Source organism: Mustela lutreola, chromosome 3 (genome assembly GCF_030435805.1).
Source record: "Mustela lutreola isolate mMusLut2 chromosome 3, mMusLut2.pri, whole genome shotgun sequence".
NCBI classification, from domain to species: domain Eukaryota; kingdom Metazoa; phylum Chordata; class Mammalia; order Carnivora; family Mustelidae; genus Mustela; species Mustela lutreola.
Genome location: NC_081292.1, coordinates 134455069 through 134477943, shown reverse-complemented (window position 1 = coordinate 134477943; position 22875 = coordinate 134455069). Strand labels below are relative to the sequence as shown.

Below are 22875 nucleotides of genomic sequence, written 5' to 3'. Positions count from 1 at the left end.
TCTTAGATGAGCTTTAGGGGAAACCTTAGGGGCGAATGGAAGACACGGCCCCAGCTGCCCAAAGAGCCGGGGATGACCTAGGGGATCCCTCCTTTCCAGGGAAGTGGAAACCTCAGTTTGCGACATCCTGTGGAATAGAGGAGATTCTTGCGGAACCAAATGTTCCAGGGCAGAAAAGGACTGAGTTTTTCGCCAGCTGATACTCAAATGTGCAAAGTGCAGAAATTAGTAGACCCGTTCTTTCCCTTTCCTTCTAATAAATTCACCCCTAATCCAGTGCTTGGGATTTATATAAAGAAAAGGCCACTCCGGGATGTTGCAGAGACCTGACGAATTTCGGTCTCACTGGCTCTTAATGAGCCTCATGGCCCACAAGAGTTTGGGAGCAAACACTCCTCTGCGCGGGGAATGTCAGTCCTCCAGCGAGGGAATCTTGGCGCCGAGAGAGCCCAGGCTGGACCTCCCGAGGCGGCAGCCTAGTAGTCGGGCCAGGAGGCGAGAAGAACAAACTAGACCTAGATTGAGGCGCTTATTGTTGAGAGAGACGGGGCGAGAAAGTGAGGCCAGACTACAGTGGTGGCGGTAACGCTGGAAGAGAATGGAGTGCCGGCGCTGTGGGGTTCGGTAGGAGGCACAGTCGCCGCCCCCGCCTTATTTTCCTCTCCCTCTTTGGACTTTGTTCCGACAGTTGCACACTTTCCCCCTCCCGATTGCCTAAATTCTCGCCCTTTCCCTCTGCCCGCGCTGCCAGTTAGCGGTGCTCCTCCAGCTCCAGTCCCCACTGGGCGCTGCAGGCTGCTGAGCGGCACGCGAACCGCACGCGCGGGTAACAAAAGCGGCTTTCATGACTCACTGCCCTCGAGCAATGCCCCAAATCTGTCGCCCCCCGGGTCTCCGCTTGGAGCGCGCGGCGCGGGCCGGGCGGTCCCGGCCGTTAAAGCGGCAGCAGGAGCGCCGGCGGGAAGGGGGGCGGGAGGAGCGTGTGGCCGGGGTGGGGAGAGGGGAGTGTGCCCGGGGCGGGGAGATTGGGGGGGAGGGGGCGTGCGGTCGGGATGTAGGGAGTGGGAAGGGTGTAGCTGGCGGCGCGGGTGGGGGTGGGGTGTTCGACGCATTCACCGGGCCTAGATAAAGAGCAGGGGCAGGGCCGGCGTCCCTGGCGGTGACCTGTTTCTCGCGGAAACAGATGCTTGCTTTTGCAAAGGGAAGCTTGCGTTCAGTGAAAGAATCAAGTGTAGCCCGGGTGGCCCCACCAACCTCGAGCGGCTCCCGCGTCCTCTCCCAGCGCATCCCAGGAGGGGGGTGTCCTGGCCTCATCCTGTCCCAGAAGCGGGAGGTGGTGGGAAGTTTCGGGGCGGGTGACACCGTAGGGCGCTGGGGCCGAAGAAGTCTAGGGCCAGAAAGCTGTAGATAGATATTTCATAGGCCCGGCAGCTCAGGGGCCTTTGGGAAGCCAGAGGGGAATGTTATGGGTTCCCCCCAACTTCGCCTGCGCGGCGCCAGGTTTGCGCCTACGCCTCCGGGGAGGCCGCCGGGAGCCCAGGTCTTGGCCAGAGGCTGGAGCTGCCCGGGCTCGACAGCCTGGCGGCGGGGGGAGAGCCGGGAGCAAGAGAGAAGCTATTAAAATGCCTTGCCGTCGCCCCGAGCGCAAAACCCGTCCTCCCCAAATCTCCTGGGCTTGCGGCATAATCTTAATTAAGATAATTGATTCATATTGCACCTGCGAGAACGGAAAAAAAATTGATTCCAACCCCCAGCCCCACAAATCGCTTGGAGCTATTGGATGGAGCACAACGCGGCTGTGATTTGGGAAGTGATTTAGTACTGGGCTTCCCCAGCTAGGCCTGCCTGTGCTCTTTTATTTATTATTTACGTCCTCCTTGCCCCGCCGGGGCCTGGGTGGCTCCCCTTACGGCGCCTACAGGGCTCAGAGGGACCTTGTCTCCGATTCTCAGTCAGAAGTGAGGGGCTTTCCTTAAACCATCCAACATGCAAATCCACAATGTAAAATCAACGCGTGGCTCTAAGCATTGTGGCGGGCTAGGTCATCCACATGATTGCCCAAGGCCTCGTGCGTTAGATGCGCTCTGTGAGTGTGCTTAAATGTACAAGTGTGTGTGAATCTGAATATGAGTGCATAAGAGATTGTTTGAATGGGAGTGTGTACATAAATGTAAGAACGTGTGTGATTGTGTGTGAATGTGAGAATGTGGGGATGTGAATGTGACTTGTACCACTGTGTGTTTTGGGGTTTGTGAGTTAAGTGTGTGTGAGTGTGTGCATTGTGTGCATGAGTGTGTATTTGTGAGGGCTCCTGTTCTTAGGTAGGGAAAGTAAACGGAGGGCGCACGTCTGTTTCAAGCGCCTTGAGCAACAGCTTGAGGTCTAAAGGGGACCGCGGGCTGGCTGGGTAACTGACAAGCGCCCCGTGTTTGCCAACCTTCGCCTTAACCGAGAGCCGCAAGCAAATAACAAGCCCCGGTAACTGGGTGTAGCTGCCCGTACCGAGAGCAGAAGAACACCGACGACGACTAAGCGTCCCCTGAACAAAGGCTGCCGCGGGGTTGGGGGAGGAGGCCCGACTAGTTCCTGGATTATAGAGAAGCCAGGCGAGCCAGGTTTAGAGCCCCAGGCAGCTTGTAGGAAAAATAGTTTCCTCAAGGTATCAGCACCGTGGACAATTCCCACTTCGCGGCGTTAAAATACTCAGTACCCAGATTCAAAAGAACCCCTTCCAGCAGCTTTTGCTTTTTCCTATTTGCCTTCTTTCACAAAACCACTGACCACCACATGCGAACTTTTAATGAGAGAGCCCTGTATATCTGCATTTAATTAGCCACCTTCTTTTCAGAATAAATTTCCTGGAAAACTAGATATCCAGGTTTAGGGGCGAGGGAAGGGCTTATATTATCTTTTGAACTGGCAAGCCTGAAACAAAGAAGTGATATATTGAGTAACTTTCAGAAAGATAGTTGCACTTGTTTGCCACACAGTATCAAAATCAAAATGAACTCTTATTTGTTTTTGCTGTGCATAGAAATAATAAAACATCTAAAACTATTTTTTAATTTTGCTTTTATTATATGGAGTATACATTTTATTGATGATATGTCTTTTTACATCACCATTACCCTTTCAACTCTCAAGTTATTTCATATTATAAACAATTTCTATTAAATTAATGGGGAAAACAAACCAACTGATGTTAAATGGCATTATTTGCCCAGATTTAGTGAGCCACATTACCTAAATACTGGATTTAGAATACTGCACTTTAAACACATTCTACCCACAACATACTGGGAAAAATCTAGCAGAGATGTAACTTAGAAGAACAAGCACCTTTGGTGATTTCAACATCTTAGAAACATATGCTACACACCCCTCCCCCTATAATTGATGTAATTTTTAAATGCCATTATTATTAGCAACTAGAATGCTTATTAAGTATTATTCAGACTTTACTGAAATGGAAAATATAATTATTTTTGATCAAGAATTTACACCTAGAGTCTCACTTTCTTTAAATAAAATGTTTTCTTCTTTAACAAATATATTTTCACCTGAATTAAATATTGATAATTTGACCTTTTATGTCTTTAACTAATCAAAAGGGGGAAATTCCAAATGGAGATCTTGGAGTTTGGCCCTGGTGGGTCTTTCTGCTTGAGTAGGCACTGAGATTAAAGGAGTCAAACTTCCTCTTTCACTGCTCTCTCTTTGCACTAATTGCTTATGCAAAAAATGCAGATTTGTATTAATTAGTAACTCCACTGATTAGTTCTGTGGTATTTTCACATAATAAATCATGCTGCAGACATGAATTTTGGCACATCACCCAGTAGTGGCTCAGGCTGTAATACAGATTTCATATTAAAATAAAATCTCTGACTAAATCTACCTTTTTGATGCAGGTACTGTGAGCAGCCACCTGCTGGGAGCACCTGCCATGGGAAATTACTTTTACTCAGTGACAAGCCACTTTTGGAGCCCAAACAGGTCAATCTGTTTATGAAGTTAGGCTCTTATAATAAATAAACAAATAAATACTTAAATTCATATATACATGCCTAAGTGACACAAAGGTGCCTAAGCTCTAGGTATTTACAAACAATGATGTTATAACAGGATCTGCTTGTAATGGGACTAGATTTTAAAAATGACTTTCCAGGTTATGGAGAAATACGGCAGTCTATTTTCCTCTTGTGAGATTTTTGCTCTTTTGTGAGATACTCTGATGATCTGAGACTTTTCTCACTCATACTCATGGACTTACTCTTTCACTAAGCAGGCAAGCTGGCTCTGCAAGAAGAAAGAGGGAGCAGAAAAGCATAAGGAGAGGAGTATGAATGCTGAGAGTTATCTCAAGGGGAATTGGCACTCCCATAATCCTAATATGTGGTGAGAAGCTGTGAGGTGAGGCATCCGTAGTTGACTGATGTAAGTAAGACTAATTCTCCTCTACCCATTGGTAACTATATGAACTTTGACATAACTCTTTCTCTTTTCTTTGATAACTGTTTAATTTGATGAGGCAGATTACAACCAATATTGCCAAGATTATAAATTAGACCCTAGTGTCTGCGGTGCCCTCCACCAACCCTTTACATGTTCCTGTTTTCTAGCCACTGAAGACATCTTTCCAAGTCCCCTCAGGTGCTCTAAGCAGCTATATACTCTTTCTGGTCCATACTTATTGTTGAAAGGAATCTGTAAATTCATGCATTTTAAGAGATTAAGAGAGAGAGAGAGAGAGAAATGTTAATTAATTTGATTGCCTTTACCTACAGCACTGGCAAAGTAACAAGGCACAGAAAACAAAAATGAGTACTTGATATTGACATTCAGAGATGAATACAACTTAAGGGAGTTAAATTTTGGATGGAGGCTGGAGCACCATGCTCTGCTGCAGTTGTCTTAAGCAGATTACAATCTCTCTGCCTACCTTTGAGACTGGTCCTGAGGTGGTTGCATACTCAGCTAGGGACAAAGGAGGGTCCAGACTCTAGGGAGGTTCTCTCTCTAACCATCATTTACTGAAACTTTCATACGGTTTGATGATTCAAGGAGAAAGCCATGCATCTTGTAGACATTTTATCTATTTATCTTAGATGTGGAGATCTTTTTTTCAAGGAACTAAAAAAATTAAGCCGAGAGGGGGATATATGATTTAAAGCAGCCCTCTATCAAATCAAATGTGGCTCCCCTGCCTTTGCATTCACTCCTGGATCCTACCTCAAATGGTTTGACATGGAAAAGATTGATCATCTCTGATGGGGGGAGGGAAGTCCTCTCTTTTCACATTAGTTCAGAGTGCTGAGATATAGAGGCTATGTAGAGAACGAGGATGGAACTAAGTAAGCAAAGACTCTAAAGTGGCTTCAGTTTATTTTTGGAGAGCTTGTCTCTTCATTCCCCTCCTTTCAGAAACTGCCTTCTTCACTGCGTAATAAATGTATTCTGCAATCTATATCAAGTGTCACTATGTGCTAAGCACTGTGCTTCTAGGTGCTAGGCATACATGGAAATAGTCATTAGTCTGCTTTCTCAAAGCCTTTTAGTGAAAGAGATAGACTTTCATAAGATTTACTCACAAGCAAGTATGCACTCATCTGACTTGAGATAAGTGCAGGAAAGGAAAACAAAACCCACAACTGCATAAAACTGAGGACAAAGGACTGGCAAAAGACTAATGTGGGAGGGCTCCCCACATTAACAGAGCTGAGGCCATGAGAAGAGCGCTACCCAGTGAAGGTGGCTGGTCTGGGAGAGAGTGATCCAGGCACGGGGAAGAATATATGTAAAGGGCAAGAACGGTCTCGGAAGTTTAAGAACCTAAAAACATTCACCATAACACTAAGATGAGGGATAATGAGAGGTAAGGTAGCAAAAAGAAAGACAAGTCCCAGAACCTGCTTTCCATTGAAGAGCTTTGAGCTGCTGGCCGCAGTATGAACGAAACTTGAGTAAGATTTACATTTTTAGAACATCATTTTAACCACAGTCTGGATATATGATTGCGTAGAAGCTGGGTTGGGTAAAAAGAGGCTATTTCAGCTTTCCTAGCAGGAGAAGGTACTCGAATTAGGCTGGTTGCAGAAGAAATTAGAGAGCACATTTCGATAGACTTAGAAAGACTACCCTGAAACCACAGCCTAGTTCCACACAAATTACCCAATCGCCACTAAAAACCATGATTCTTTACAACCTTGTGGGAATATTGCTGGCTTCCTCAGAAGTAACATGCTGACTTTAATTTAATTCATTAAGAATTTATGAACCCATTAAAAATTACAATCTAACAGTACTGCCTGCTTTGCAAAGCAGGTAGTAGAACAACCGTACACATTTAATGGGCACTTAAGACATTTCAGGTGCACTGAGTTAACAACTATGATATTCTCATTGACAGTTGAGAAAAATTGGGCTTATGTAGGTCTGGTAATATGACCAATATCAGGTCACTTGACTCCAAAGCTTGTACCTTTTAGCCACTACATTGTACCAATAAAAGAAGTTGACCAAGATCTATTTATATGTTTTGTAAACACACAGACACACACTTTAATATTGCTTCAAATAGTTTTAAGCTTGATGTTAATCATTCAATTAATCTAAAAATAATATTAATAAATACAACTATACTATAAATTGCTGAGTCTTTCTGGAAATAAGAATGGGGGAATGATAACCAGTAATTTAGTCAGCTATATTCAGCCAAGTTTTGTAGTGAACCAAATGATGAGAATAGATCAAGTTGGAGGAAATCATAGATAAGTTGTCCGACATCATAGGAATATCCATTCTCATTGAAAGCTCATTATTCAAGAATCACACTAAAATTTGTTTTTCTTGGAAGTCCTCAAATTGTTTGGACTCTGGATGTATCTAGTTCAAAACAAGTAACACTTGTTTAATATGCTCCTACTTTGGCCTTTAATAATCAAAGATTTTTGTTTTTATTTGGAAAAACTGTCTTATTTAATTGCAGCTCAGTCCTTATTCTTTAGCAAACTCATTGTCTAAAAGCATGTACTTTCACATGGAGTTGGGCAAAGGGAAAGGCTGTAACTGACATCTCTTATTAACAAATTCATTTATTGATGAGCTTCTTAGCTTCTAAACATGAAAATACCCCCAAACTCAATGATGTGTGTTTCAATTTGGGTAGCTGACAAGGAGATACATCAAATGCATAGTTTAAAAGCAGAAAAATAAAGTATCATTTTTCCTTCTCTGAAGAAAGTCTTTGTCAGTTTTATGGAAGCTGTGTTGTAAAAGTTGTCTAATTCAGAAAACACACTGGATGTGGTCTTTGGGGTTCTTTATACACCAAATGTTAGTATTTCTTAGTTTTACATACACACATATACTAATATTCCCTCTCTTCTCCCTTCTTCACACATATATGTGCATAGGTCATCTTGGAACCTTTTTCCCATTTAGCCCCTGATCTTGTTACTAAAGCCTTGCCTTCTTTCAATTCCCACATAGCTTTTCAGGTTACCCTTCAGTGTCTGAATAGAGCAGCAGTTTAGGAAAAATTTCATTTAACTATAGTACATAGTCTATGGTAATTTATTTATTTATATTTATAATTGAACTGGAAAATTATTTTTTCTCATGCAACAGAATTCTTTTATTGACAATAATAGCCAAATATGATATTTTTCTATTGAAGATTATAAATCTATGTTCATAAATACTTCATTATTAGTTTTAGCAATTGGATTTTGACAGTTGTGGCTGTTGTAATTTCTTATTTTTTATTATATGAGTATCTACAAACCACTGTGTATTATTAAACATCAATATTAGTACATAAGGAAGAGAGTTCTATAAACCATTAGTTTTGAAGCAATGTACCTGGAAGTGTACCAGGGTCCGTGAGAACAGAAAGAAGGGCTCCTTAAGAATCCTGACAAATACAGCCCAGATCAACAAAAGCATTCAGCTGACTCATAGATACATGAGAAATAATAGTTTGTTTCCTTCATTTACTAAGTTTTGGGGGTAGTTTGCCATGCTGCAATAGTTAAATGTTACACTACTCTAAAAAAATTCCATTTCTTCCAGATGGCTCAGGGATCTGGATGTTTTGATTAATCAAAATATCAAAAATACTTGTTCAGGTGAGACTTTCCATCAATATCCCACACTTACAAGTATTTCAGAAGTTTTGAAATTGTAGCTATATGTCATAATAAACATTAAACTCCTATGTATGTGTTAGGGACTGTGCTAAATGATATAGAAAAGTTATGTCATTTAATCCTCCACAGCTCTATGAACAGGTATTATTATATTCATACGAGTGACATTCTATAGATGAAGAGACAGAGAAGTTAAATAACTTGTTTGAAGTTATATATCTAGAAAGAGGTGGAGGTTTTTTACTTTTTACTTCCGCTTATGTTCAGATTACTTGACTATCAGTTTAATTCAGTATGAAGAACAGCAAATATTTGGGATACTTCATGGCCCACCATGTCGCGGTTCCACTTTCCCTTCAGCATTACAATTCTCTCAATTCTTCTTCTCTTTTAGCCAGCCATGCACAATCGTGCAAAATCCGGGCTGCACCTTCCACCTGTAACAGATGCAATGGACTGGTTCACTCAGCATTAATCTCATTCCCTTTTTGCATGCTCTTCTAGAGTGAGAAGGTTGGAGAGCCACCACAAAGGAATAGATCAGAAATGTTTCCTACACTCCCTAGATGTGGTATGTGTTCTGCTATTCGTATGCAGTAGGCCTTACTTTAAAACAAAGTTACATGGGGGAGTCAGAGGATAGGGGATTTATTTGGTTGGCACAAATTCTGATGCACTATTCTGAAGCCAGCAGATGTAGTGGGGCTTTTTGAGTTGTCAGCATTCTGAATTCCGAGAGGCAGTATTTTTCTTAATAACCTACTTCTGTGATACAGTTTTGGATCTCACACTTGGAATTCTCAGGCTACAGTTTTTTGTCAGGTCTCACAATATTTCTGTGAATTTTCTATAACCATTATGAAATCCACTTGAGGGGCACCTAGGTGGCTCAGTGCGTTAAAGCCTCTGCCTTTGGCTCAGGTCATGGTCCCAGAGTCCTGGGATGGAGCCCTGCGTCAGGCTCTCTGCTCAGCAGGGAGCCTGCTTCCTCCTCTCTCTGTCTGCCTCTCTGTCTACTTGTGATCTCTGTCAAAAAAAAAAAAAAAAAAAAAACTTAACAAAAGAAAAGAAACCCATTTGTATAGATTCCAGGTAGCATTGATATGTCATCTGTCATTAAAAATTCTTTCCTGTTTAGTAATTGGTACCAGAAGGGTTTATGGACAATAGAATATTAAAAAGGTAGAAATATGTGATCAGGAAATGAAAAACACATATATATGTATTTGGGATAAATTGGAAGATTGGAATAAATCTTTTAAGAGATGACAGTAATTCATGACACCCAACAATAAATTAGTTGGCTTTTCACCTGTGGTCACCTGGAATGAAATGCCACACTCAGTAGATACTGCAATTAACCATCCTGGGAGCACAGAATACAATGGATGAAGAGTTGGGTTATCTACCATTAACTACACTGAGTAACTTCAAGAAAGAACATGGACTTACTCAAGAAACAGTCAAAAAGCTAGGAATTTCTGATTTCTCTGAAAGAAACTGCAGTCATTTGTGACTACAGAACTGTTATAGCCAGATACCAAAGATAGGTTACTAAATTACAGGGTAGAGCAGTAGTGTTCAAAATTCGGTTCCTGGGTCAGTAGCCTAAGCAACTACCAGGAACTCATTAAGAAAGGCATTTCTTGGGCTTCATTCTAGAACAACTGAAACAGAAACTCTGGAGGTGGGGCCCAGACACCTATGTTTGAAGAAATCTTCAATGTGATTTTGACTCATGGTAATGTTTAAGAACCACTAAAGATTCTCAGTATTTCACCACGACCACCTGCAGATCTCTTTTGTAAAGGAGCAAAAACTGAGACTGTAATGTCAACACTGGGGAGGACTGAGATGGCTCCAATTACTCTGAATCCTTAAGTTATACTGAAAGTCTCCCCATGTCCAACTGATGTCCAATTTATAGCACCTCCTCCTGCCATATCAAGCGAGGCTGACCTGGATTGCTTAAGAGCTTGCCTGAAGTACCCAAACCGCAAGAGAGCAGAAGTTCTATTCTTGCCTCACTCATTTCACTTCTTATCGCCTCTCACTGATGAACGTGTCAGACCCCAGCAGGTGAGACAAGAGCAATGGCACACGCAGGAGACCGGCAAATAATTGCAAGGTTTTGTTTGTTATTTTTCCAAATGGCTTGGCCAATGTTCAGATTCTGAACATACTAATCTAGGGAGGATAGAACACTACTTCAGATCAGACTGAGTTTAGGGATACTGTTATAATTATTAATCATTATGGATTCAAAGTGCTGATGAAGCCCTGGGGAATAGTGCTCAGAGCTTGACTAAATGTACATTCCAAAGTCACCTACATGGCATGAAATTGAAATACAAGAAAATTTCTTGAAATGACATAGCAAAATAGTCCAGAAATCCAAAGTTTTAAGCAGAAAAGGTCAGAGTGAATTCATTATCTGCAACCTGCTTGATGACCATCTCACTATGCCTAACTATGACTAGCAGCACTGTATTATTGATTTGGGACCAACAATATCTTTTTAAAATCCCCTCTTCAGGCTGGAAAGGAAGGAGGGCAATGTTACTATTGAATGGGATCCTTGATAGCAATCGTGATGATGGGTTGACTTGGCAGGGAGCATCCTATAAAAATCAGAGCAAAGTGGAATTTTAACCACAATGTACAGTAGAGCTGGAGTGGTGATTATGGTGGTTTAGAAGAGAATTCCTTAGTGGTCTCTTAACATTTCATGGGATTCCCTAGGAATGAATTAGGTCAAATTCATAGTAACAGTAATAAAGAATGAATGATAACACCTAAAGTGGCTTATCACAAGTCACCAAAGTATCACCATGGCTTCTCACTCAATTTCTAAACTGGAGTCTATCCTCAAACCCACAGCTCTTTGAATGTAGAGGAAACCAGCCAACCTTGAAGGAAGACCTTGTAATATTATCACAAGTACATCTTATAAATGTTTCAGCCTTCTCCAAAAGGATATTTGACTATTTACCAAGGTAACTGGGTAGTTGGAAAAGGGAAATAGTTGGTTCTTCCAGGGATGATTGTCCCCCAACCTTCAAGTAACACAGTCCAGGATGTCATTATGATCCACTTGGAAGAATGGGGGCATATGAAGGTGAGATGACAATTAGATTTTGGGGGCCAAATTCTGCTTCAATAGTACCTGTGGATCTGCAAAACCATACTGTGGGTATTTCCACATTTCCTGCATATAGAGATGACTAAATATCCAGCTTGGCTCCTTGACCTCCAAAATGAGGATTATTGTGCAACAATGGGCCACACAAATGTCTTGAACTTCCTGACCTTATCCAAAGACAAGCTGCACAATGAGGATATTGCAGAGAAGAGTCCAGCATCGCTGGTTTGGAAAGATTAAGGTGATATGGCAGCAGCTACTAGTTGTCCCCCAATGGTTGTGTTCCCCTTTACTCTCATGGAAGCATATCTCCACATGTTAGCTAGAAAAACAGCATCTCCAGACAGAAGTCAATATTTTTCTGACATACTTTAGCCATGTATGGTAATGTGACTAAATTTTGGTCAATGGGACACGAATAGGAGTGATAAGAACAATTTCTGGGATCTTGTCATCATAATGAAGTGATATAGCCACCCCTTCTCCTTTTCCCCTTTGTGCCAACTAGAAGGCAGACCAAGGCACCTCCCTAGAGACAGTGTGAGGATAAGACAAAAGAAGCTGGGTGACTAAGCCTACATCATGCCAGCTATACTTACATAAGGACTTGTATTTAATGAGAAATAAATGTTTAACTTGTTAATGCCTCGATCACCCTGGATCTCTCTCCAGCAAATGAATCCATGTGCTAACAAACTTAGGTAGTGATTCCTGTCGTATCTCCATACGAAAACAAAAAACAAACTTTTTTTTTCTAGTTTGTGCAGATGATCAATCAGTCTTAGAGAATGTCAGTGAGTTACTATAAATTTAAACAAGTGATGATTTTAAATATAGATGCTATATCATGTGATCTCTTTAGTAAGTTAACACAGCCCTTATACCTGGTAGCCAGTTACCATTCTGATAATTTTTTTTTTAATCCTGATAAGCAAAGAACAGCAGAAATAGCTTGCCTTGACACATTCTATTTCAGGTACTTTAGCCTTCAAGGACTGTGATCATCTCACTCCTCTGTAGAACGTCATGCTGGTCTACTATGTCAATGACGTTTATGTTGTTACCTGTGGAATGTAGGAATTGACAGATACTCTAGATGCATTAAGAAAGTTCATACATGTCAGAGGATGGGAAGTAAATTCAAGGAAAATTTAAGAGACTGATACCTCAGTGAAGATTACATTCAATGATGGGGGACACATTGAGATACTTCTTTTGAAGTAAAGGGTCATTTTCTTCATTGTGCATCACCTACTCCTAAGGTTATTATGCAAGTTTTTAATCCAAAATTCTTAAATTGGATCAAACAAATTAAGTTGAAGAGGAAAGGAAGGTAAATAAAGTCAGGGTTCTTATCTATATTGGACCAACTTTGGAAATGTTTTTGGTAGTTATGAACAGCTTGGACGCATGAATTGAAAGAGACCTTATGCTCTGCATAGCTTAAATAAATTGTAGACGATATGGGAAAAGGAAACCATAAGTGATTTGCAGTATGAAGAAATGTATTATATGCAAAGGTAGAAGTAACTTTAACAAATGTGGGATACAAAAGTCAAAGATGCAAGGAGGAAGTATGCTTGGTGAAATAAAATGAGAAATTAGATAAGCAGAATAAATTAAGAGAAACTATTCATATATAAGATTTTTTAAAAAGAAATGAAGAAACCCTCATACTTTGCTTTTGGGAATATAAAATAATACATCCACTGCAGAAACAGTCTGGTGGTTTCTCAAAAAGTTCATTACCATGTGTCCCAGCAATTTCACTCCTAGGTATATCCCCAAGAAAATTGAAAAAGTATGTTCACACAAAAACTTTACACAAACATCCATTGTAACATTTGTAAAAAACAGAAACAACTCAAGTGTCCATCACCAAATAAATAGATAAATAAATGTGGTATATCTACACAATAGAGTATGATGCAGTTATAGAAAGTAGTAAGTATAGGTAGATGCTACAACACGGTTAGACCTTAAAGACATTATACTAAGTGAAAGATGTCAGATGCAAAAGGGCATATGTTATATAATTCTATTTATAAAAAAATGTCACAAACAGGCAAATCTATAGAGAAAGTTGTTTCATAGTTTCCAGGGTTTGGGAAAAGGTAAAATGTGAATGGGTACAGAGTTTCTTTTGGGGATGATGAAAATACACTGGTATTAGATAGTAGTAATTGTTGCACAGCCTTGTGAATATACTAAAAACCACACTGGATCACTGGATTATACACTTTAAAATGGTGAATTTTGAGGCATCTGGGTGGCTTACTTGGTTAAGTGTCCAATTCTTGATTTTGTCTCAGGTCATGATCTTGGGGTCCTGGGATGGAGCCCCGTGTCCGGCTCCACACTCAGCAGGGAGTCTTCTAGAGGTTCTCTCTCTCTTGCCTTCTCCCTTCGCCCCTCCCCCTGCCTCTCTCTCTCTCTCTCTCTCTCAGGCTCTCTAAAATAAATAAATAAATCTTAAAATAAAATGGTGATTTTTATAGGATGGGAATTATATTTCAGTTTAAAGAAGTGTAAAATGCATTGCAACATTTCATTTCTTGCTTTGTGTGATACCATAAGTTTATCATTTTCCTCCCACCTCTTTGGTCACTCTTTATAAGTTATTGTGCACATTTTTCTTCTTTGGCCATTCCTTAAATCTTGGTTTTTCTCAGGGTTCTTTTCCAGGCTTTCTTCTGTTTTCTTCTTACCTAATCACTGCCTTAGGTTGCAAAACAGTCATTGCTTTGAACAGATCTGATACGTACAAATATTATTGACTGTGGCTTAGTTAAATAACACCAGTATCCCAATAACATGGTTCAAATTTCAGTTATATTATATATGAACTGTAGTTGCATAAAATATAAAATTCACAGCCAGCTCCACAAGCCCCAGAGAAGTAACAGACACACATCAGTGACCAACCACACCCCCTCTTTCAAAGTCTGTTGATGGTTGGCCATTACATACCAGTTATTTAGTCATGCACAAACACCAAGACCCAGAGCTGGGTCGCCTCCTTGTCGCTCAGGGATAAACCCACATGATATTTTTTACAAAAATGAATAAAAGAAAAACCTGAAAGTGCAACAAAGAAATTAAAGGTGATAACACTGGAAGTAAAATAGGATGTGACTAGGAGATTTGGGAGGAGACAGCAGAGCAAAGATAGGACATGTCCTGGTCTGCATGAAGCCAATGAATGCAACATCGGAGAAAGTTCGAGGAACCAAAGAAAAACAAGGTAAAGTGGCTTCAACACTGTTTAAGTTGTTCTTAGAACAGAAATCCACTAAATGGTCGAAAAGGAGTGTTTATTTTTACTTTGAAGACTGTAATGAGAACACACATTGAATCAGTTTAAACAGCATTTAGGCCAAACACTGAAGTGAGGTGTTACATTGAAAAAAAACAGTAATTATAAGATGACCAAATAAGAACCTTTTACTGCCAGTAAAGGCTGATTTCATTGTTTCAGAAATTGGCATGACTTTGCAGAATTCAAAGTGAAAGTAAATAGAGTTATAAAAGAAACAGCCCCCTGTAGGAGTATTGACACTGTCACCGTCCAAGAGACTAGACTTGCAGCCATGGGACCATCAGGAAGAAAAATGTACTGACATAAATGAGGAGAGTTGTTGGGATAACAAGGATGATGTCCCAGAGGAAGCAACAGGGGCAAAAATCCTCAAAGGAAAGGAAATCATGGAGAATTTCATGGTATAGAAAGTACAAAAGATTGGGGCACCTGGTTGTCTCAGTGGGTTAAGCTTCTGCCTTTGGCTCAGGTCATGAGCTCAAGGTCCTGGGATCGAGCCCCGCATTGGGCTCTCTTTTCAGCTGGGAGCCTGCATCCCTCTCTCTCTCTCTATCTGCCTGCCTCTCTGCCTACTTGTGACCTCTCTCTCTCTGTCAAATAAATAAATAAAATCTTTAAAAAAAAAAAAGGTACAAAAGAGAAAATGTTGGAAGCTGATCCAAATGTAGAAAGGAATACAAGAGTTCACCAAGGCCTAGAAAAGACATTGTTTCTTAGGTTACATCATAACAAGAAGGTAAAAATTACTCAAACTCCTTTTGATACATTTTGTACAAAGAAATAAAACTTTAATTCTCAATGTTTTTAATGTTGAAAATTTCAGTGTACTAATAAATATCAATTTTATTATTATTTTTATTTCCTAACCATAAGAGTTTTTAATGTTTTGAAAAGAATATATTTTTTGAAGATTTACATAGTTATTTTGGAGAGACAGAGCATGAACGCACATGCAAGTGCGGGTCAGGCAGAGGGAGAGAGAAAATCTCAAGGAAAGTCCCTACTAAGTGCGGAGTCCGAGGCACTAGGGGCTCAGTCTCAGGACCCTGACTGAGATCATGACCTGAGCCAGAACCAAAAGTCAGATGGTTAACTGACTGAGCCACCCAGGTGCCCCAACAAGAACATTTTAAAGGTCACAGACCACTGTAATTTTCTTACTGATTTTTAAGATCTGTATAGTTTTTGCTTGAAAGAGCATTTTTATGGTCTCATGCTACCACGCAAAGTGAGGACTGCCTGTACTTGTTATATTGCAGATATAAAAATTTCAAACTGTCTTAAGAAGAAAAAGGTATATATATATATATTTTAGCTCACATAATTTAAATGTCCAAGATTAGGTCTTCCTTCAGGCATGGCTAGATTCAGGGCTGAAATGACATTAAAAAGAAAAGCTTTCTTTATCTCGAATCTGTGTGTTTGCTTCTTAGGCTCTGAGTGATTCTCACTCTCGTGATGGCAAGATGGCTGCAGTAGCCTTAGTTCCATATTTTTCTAGGCTCTAGACCAATGGATAGAGCAGAAGAAGCTTTTTTTTTAAAGAAGTAGTTCCATTATGAGTCCTTCAGTTCCCACTTAATGGCTGCCAATCCTCCACTCTAATCATTGTGACCTTCTACTAGACCTCAACCTAGGTCTCACATTCTACCCTTGGAGTGGGAGGGGAATTCCCCACCCAAACCACACACTGTTGATGAGAGTGTACAAAGCATTCAAAAGAATACCAAGGGAAATATGTTGACAGACAAACCATAAATGTCCATGCATACTCATTGTTAAACAACTCTTACAGCTTTTTTTTTTTTTTAAGATTTTATTTATTTGACACAGAGAGATCACAAGTAGGCAGAGAGAGAGAGAGAGAGAGAGGAGGAAGCAGGCCCCCGCCTAGTGAGAGCCTGATGCGGAACTTGATCCCAGGACCCTGAGATCATGACCTGAGCTGGAGGCAGAGGCTTAACCCACTGAGCCACCCAGGTGCCCCAACTCTTACAGCTTTAATTACCCTCCCTATGAGAGGGGCTCCAGGATGTCTCCAGAAATTAGAACCTTTGTTTCCAACTCCTTGCTAGACAATTTCCCTTGGATTTGCTGCAATCACCTGAAAATCAGTGTGTCTGATGGCGAACCCTTACTTTCCTCACCCTCAACCCCAGCCAAACCGGAGTCTCTTCTTTGTTCCCTACCTCAAAGAATGTCAACACCCTCTGTCCCAGTTTATCACACTAGCAACCTGGGGCACAGGTTGACTTCTGACTCTCCCTCATACTTGACTAAAATCGATTACCAACAAATTTTTATCTCTACTCCTGATATCCTTAAAATCAACCCATTTCTTCCCATTTATATTTCTCTTACCCCATTTCAGCTCTCATCTTTACTTTTGAAGTCATCACAGTGATAACCTCTTCTAACTTGATACCTACAATTTTTTTTTTATTGTGGCAAAAACAGATAAGCTACGATTTACCTTTCCAACCATTTTTAAGTGTACAACCCAGTGGCATTCAGTACATTCATACTGTTGGGCAACCATCACCACCATCCATCTCCAGAACTCTTTTCATCTTACAAAACTGCAACTCCATACCCATTAAACAGTAACTCCCCATTCTCCACCCACCCGAAGCCGCTGCCAACCATCATTCTACTTTCTGTCTTAATGCTCCTGACTACCCTAAATACTTCATGTAAATGGCAAGAAAGACATTGCTTGTCTTCCTGTGGCTGACTTATTTCACTTAGCACAATGTCCTTGAGCTTCATCTATATTGTAGCAAATGTCATGATTTTCTTCCTTTTTAAGGCAGAATAATACACATTGTGTATACACCACATTTTGTTTATTCATTCGTCTGTCAATGGATACTTAGGTTGTTTCCACATTTTAGTTCTTGTGAATAGTGCTGCTATGAACATGAATACACAAATACCTCCTTGAGATGTTGCTTTAATTCTTTTCCAGAAGTGGAATTGCTGGATCCTATGGTCCTTCTAATTTAATTTTTGGGGGAAACTTCATATTGTTTTCCATAGTGGCCACATCATTTTACATTCCCACTGACAGAGTGTAAGAGTTCCAATTTTTCCACATTCTTGCCAACACTTGTTATTTTGTTGTTGTTGTTTTAATAGTATCCATTCTAATGGACGTGAGGTGCCAGCATCAGTTTTTGTCATCTAAGTGTTTTTCATACAGTAGTGAGAATGATTTTTAATAAATACAAGATGATCATGTCACTACCCTGTTTAATGTTTTATCTATTTATTTGAGATACAGAGAGAGAGATAGTGAGAGAGAGAGAAGACAACCAGGGGGAAGAGGGAGAAACAGCCTCCTCACCCAGCAGGGAACCTGAGGCGGGTTCCATCCCAGTGTACTGGCTGGCATCATGACGCAAGCCGAAGACAGACTCCAAACCAACTGAGCCACCCAGGCACTCCCACTACCCTGTTTAAATCCCTTAGTAGCTCTTCATTACCTTCAGCCTAGTCTGGCCCCCTTCATATTCTCAGGAAACCCATCAGGTCTTCTTCCCTTGCTTACTTTCCCAGCCTCCCCTTTCCACTTCTCCCTTTTCCACCTCCTCTTCCTTTCTAACTTGCTTTCTACTTACTACATACATGCACAGTCTGAATTGGCCACTCTGAAATATGTTCAGGTCTGTGAAAATGCATTTCCCCTCATGTATAATATCTTTCTTCTGTTAGACACCCTTTCCTCCTTGTCAGCTGGCTGGCTCTTGCTTGAGGTCTCAGAATAGACAGCATTTTCTCCAGAAAAATGTCTTTGATTAAATTCCTCTGCCCAAGTTATATCAGCACCCCTAATATGTGCTCCCAGAGCACTCTATCCTTTCCTTAACATAGCACTTTACCACATTCTATAATTGCCTGTTTATGTATCATACTTTTCTCTATCCTGCACCATCTAATATGTGGCTCTTAAACGATAAATTATAACTTATTGTGACTGAGAAAATGAGTTCCTAACTTTATTTAATTTAGTAAGCTTCAATTTTAGAAAATAATATTCAAATCAGTTATTGTAAAAATATATTTGGAATTAGTTGTATATGTGAATCTACTTTTTCAACTCTAAGTTTATTAAATCTATATACAGGTCTAAATATAAATAAGAAGTAAGCATCTTAATTGAGATGTCTTCTAGTATAACATATTCTCTGTATTTCAAAGACTTGGTGCAAAATAAAGAATGCAAAATATCTTATGACTATATTGATTACATATTAAAATGCTTATATTTTGATAGAATGGTTTAAATAAATTCTTAAAATTAACCTTGCTTGTAATTCAATTATTTTAATGTAGCTACTCGAAATTTTTAAATTATATATGTGGCTTACCTTATATTTCTGTTGGACAGCACAGACCTCTACTGTGAGTTCTGTGAGCACAAGAATCTTGATGGTCTTATTCACTTACTTAAAAAAGCTTTTGTAACATTCACCATGTATCAGGTATTATTCTAGAATTACTTAAAATTTGCATGCATTAACTTTTAAAATCCTTATAACGATCTTTTAAGTATTATCATTATCCACACTTTACATATGAGGAAATTCATATAAAAAGATTAACTAACTGAAGGTCACAGAGCTGACCTTGTGAAGCTAGTCTGTAGGGGTCCAGCATCCATCCTTTCAATAACTTTGCTATGCTGTCTCTTGTTCACTCTTTTATTACAGCTGTCTAAAGAAATAGTTACGACCCAACTTTTTCAATTAACAACATGCAAATATTCTTCTTTAATTAATGAATCTGATTATTCAAAAAGCATTAATTGAGCGGTGCCTGGCGGTGCCTGGTTGGTGACGACCTGGATGTCAATGAAACAAAAACCTTGCTTTTAAAGAAAGTCTGTCTAGTGGTGATGAGGCAATGATAACACAACATTGTATTAGATGAACAACTATACAGTACCAATGCACTCTTTGAGAACCTATAAAATTGCACGTTCCTCAGCTGGGAGATGAGGGATGTAATGGGAAGAGTTAGCTAATGGCAGTAAGTGAAAGTGGTTGGTGAAACAAATATTAAGCAAGGGAGAGAAGACAATCAGATGAAAGAAATAGCTGGTGTTTGCCACTGCCGTGGTTTAATCCAAATGGATAATAAGTTCAGATTTCTCTCCATGAAAGATCACTCTGGATAAGATGGGAGAAGATCTCAGGAGGAAGGAACTCTGACTTAAAGCATAGAAACAATGAGCAGGAGTCTGTTGCTGTTGTCCTGAGCAGGATGATAACCACTTACGCTAAAGTGGGGGTAGTGGTGAGGCAGACACATTTCAGAGATATTTACGGCATAGAATAGACCCAGCCTGATGCTTGATTGGAAGAAGTTTGGAGTTTGTTGCAAATGCTACATATTACTTAATTAACATCTATTTTTCTCTTTCTTCCTGGTTCTCTGAAGTGCCAGTGTGCCCATCCTGAGGCGACGGATCTTGACTGGGGTAATCCAATCATAGTAGTCCTGTTGTTGATTTTCTCAGTCTCATTTGGAGCTGGGTTAGTCTGTTCTGACCAATAAACCAGAAAGAGAAATCTGCTAGGAGGTTCTTCAGGGAAAGCTCTTTTTTTTCCTGGTGGAAGGGACTCATGCCCGTTGCCATGTCTTTCCACTTCTGTTTTCCTTGAAAAAGAAAAAATGCAGCTCTCTCTCAATCCCAGTGGGGAACACCAAGTAAACTGCAGAAGTAACGCTGGGTGTTTTCCAGCTACTATATCAATACCACAGCCACCTACCTTGAACCTACTTGTTATGTGAGAAAATGAAGTGATATCTTTTAAGCTGCTATTAATAAAGGATGTAAAAATTGTCTACTGCTTGTAGCTGAACATGTGCCTCTTTGATATTAGGTGAAATGAGAGCTATAAAGGCTTTTTCTGGTTTCTGATTTAGGCAACTGGGTGAGTGGTTCAGGGAAGCCTGGGGGCAAAATGGAAGTCTGTTGGACTAAAGATGGTCTATGCTAAGTGTAATAGATGTGGGTATAACCAAGGGACACATAGAACATCCAATATGCATGTTCAAAACACGAGAGAGTTCTAGCTGGCTTGGAGACTCACATTTCTGAATCATTGGCTATTAACATAATGGAGCAATTCATTTAGGAAGATAAAAATATAATAAAAGAAAACCATATTGCGTATAAAATTATACCTTTCAAATATAAATAAGGCATCTAATCGCCAGCCTTATCCCAAGATATGTAGGGTTCCGGTGCTGGGATGTTATCTGGCTGCCTAATTTGCATATGAAACACGTGGGAAAGAAGGAAATCCAGTGGCAATATCTTTTTTTTTTTTTTTTAATTTCTTTTCAAGTGGTGATGCAACATGGGGGCTTAAGTGGGTAGAAGAAGAATCAATGAAACAAGATGGAATTGGGAGGGAGACAAACCATAAGTGACTCTTAATCTCACAAAACAAACTGAGGGTTGCTGGGGGGAGGGGGGTTGGGAGAAGGGGGTGGGATTATGGACATTGGGGAGGGTATGTGCTTTGGTGAGTGCTGTGAAGTGTGTAAACCTGGTGATTCACAGACCTGTACCCCTGGGGATAAAAATATATGTTATAAAAAATTAAAAATTAAAAAAAAATTTTCTTTTCAGTGTAAGAGTATTCATTGTTTTTGCACCACACCCAGTGCTCCATGCAATACGTGCCCTCCCCAATACCCACCACCTGGTTCCCCCAACCTCCCACCCCCCGCCCCTTCAAAACCCTCAGATTGTTTTTCAGAGTCCATAGTCTCTCATGATTCACCTCCCCTTCCAATTTCCCTCAACTCCCTTCTCCTCTCCATCTCTCCATGTCCTCCATGTTATTTGTTATGCTCCACAAATAAGTTAAACCATATGATAATTGACTCTCTCTGCTTGACTTATTTCACTCAGCATAATCTCTTCCAGTCCCGTCCATGTTACTACAAAAGTTGGGTATTCATCCTTTCTGATGGAGGCATAATACTCCATAGTGTATATGGACCACATCTTCCTTATCCATTCATCCGTTGAAGGGCATCTTGGTTCTTTCCACAGTTTGGTGACCGTGGCCATTGCTGCTATAAACATTGGGGTACAGATGGCCCTTCTTTTCACTTCATCTGTATTTTGGGGGTAAATACCCAGTAGTACAATTGCAGGGTCAGAGGGAAGCTCTATTTTTAATTTCTTGAGGAATCTCCACACTGTTCTTCAAAGTGGCTGCACCAACTTCCAGTGGCAGTATCTTGATGAAGGTTCCCTAAAAGCAGGTCCCAAGACAAAACCCAAGTAGTTATTTGGGACGTTATCCTAGGAAACATAGGTAGGGGAATGGAGATATGATTAAAAAAATAAATAAAGTTAGTAAAGAAGGCATTATAAGGCACTTACTACAGTGGGAAACTGAAGCTCATGCTGCTGGAGGAGTCATGGGGCCATTGTAGAACACATGCCTCCGAGATAGTCCACCTGAGTTTGAAAGAGCTGGGGTAGGAATACCAATTTCACACTCACCCCAGCCCCCTGCTTTACTGAAGTGTAAGTGACAACACTGTAAGATATTTAATGTTGTATATACCAACTCCTATCCATCACTGGTGAGGGTGCGTGCCTGCCGTGCACGTGGGCCAAGCTATGCTATGAGATGCCGATGCTGGCAGCCAACAGTCTGGCCTACGTGAACCCTAATGGCAAGTTCTTGGGGGCTATGGGCAGGGCAACAACAGCATCTAAGGGAAGGCCATGGGATACAAATGGGGGCAGCCAGAAAGAAGCAAGAAGAGTCGAAATAAAAGAGGAGTTAGAGCTGAAGGGAACTTTCTGAACCGGGTATCTACAGTGACTTAGAGCATTCCAGCAGCTATGGTCACCAGCAAGAAGGAGTTATTAGAAGTAACCTGACCTAAACATAAGGGACACTAAGCCACTGAAATGAAATTTGGTGGCATTTGGAGAGCCACTTCTGCTTTTCCTACTAACTCTTCATTTTGAGTAGACTAAAATTGCATCTTCCCCTCTTAAAAAAATAATAATCCTTGAGAGAAAAATGAAACAAAATGACAAAAAAAAAAAAAAAAAGCAAAACACTGTTCACTGCTAAAATATTTTGCTCCATCCTTTTTAGTGGAAGGAAGATTTTCAATATTCTCTTGAGACCTTGAAAAGTAAAATGAAAATTCATCTTTTTTGGTGCTAATTTGTCAGTAGGTGATGTATCTTAGGTTCAATGCCAGTATACTGACAATCC

The 22875-nt window shown here is 40.4% G+C and overlaps 1 long non-coding RNA gene across 1 annotated transcript; it reads left to right on the top strand.

Moving 5' to 3' along the window:
* Positions 1-376: 376 nt before the first annotated feature.
* Positions 377-18833, top strand: LOC131827021 (uncharacterized). Its single transcript, XR_009351855.1, has 3 exons — positions 377-624; positions 4289-4437; positions 17895-18833. It is a non-coding gene; the product is annotated as an uncharacterized LOC131827021 (long non-coding RNA).
* Positions 18834-22875: the final 4042 nt, after the last annotated feature.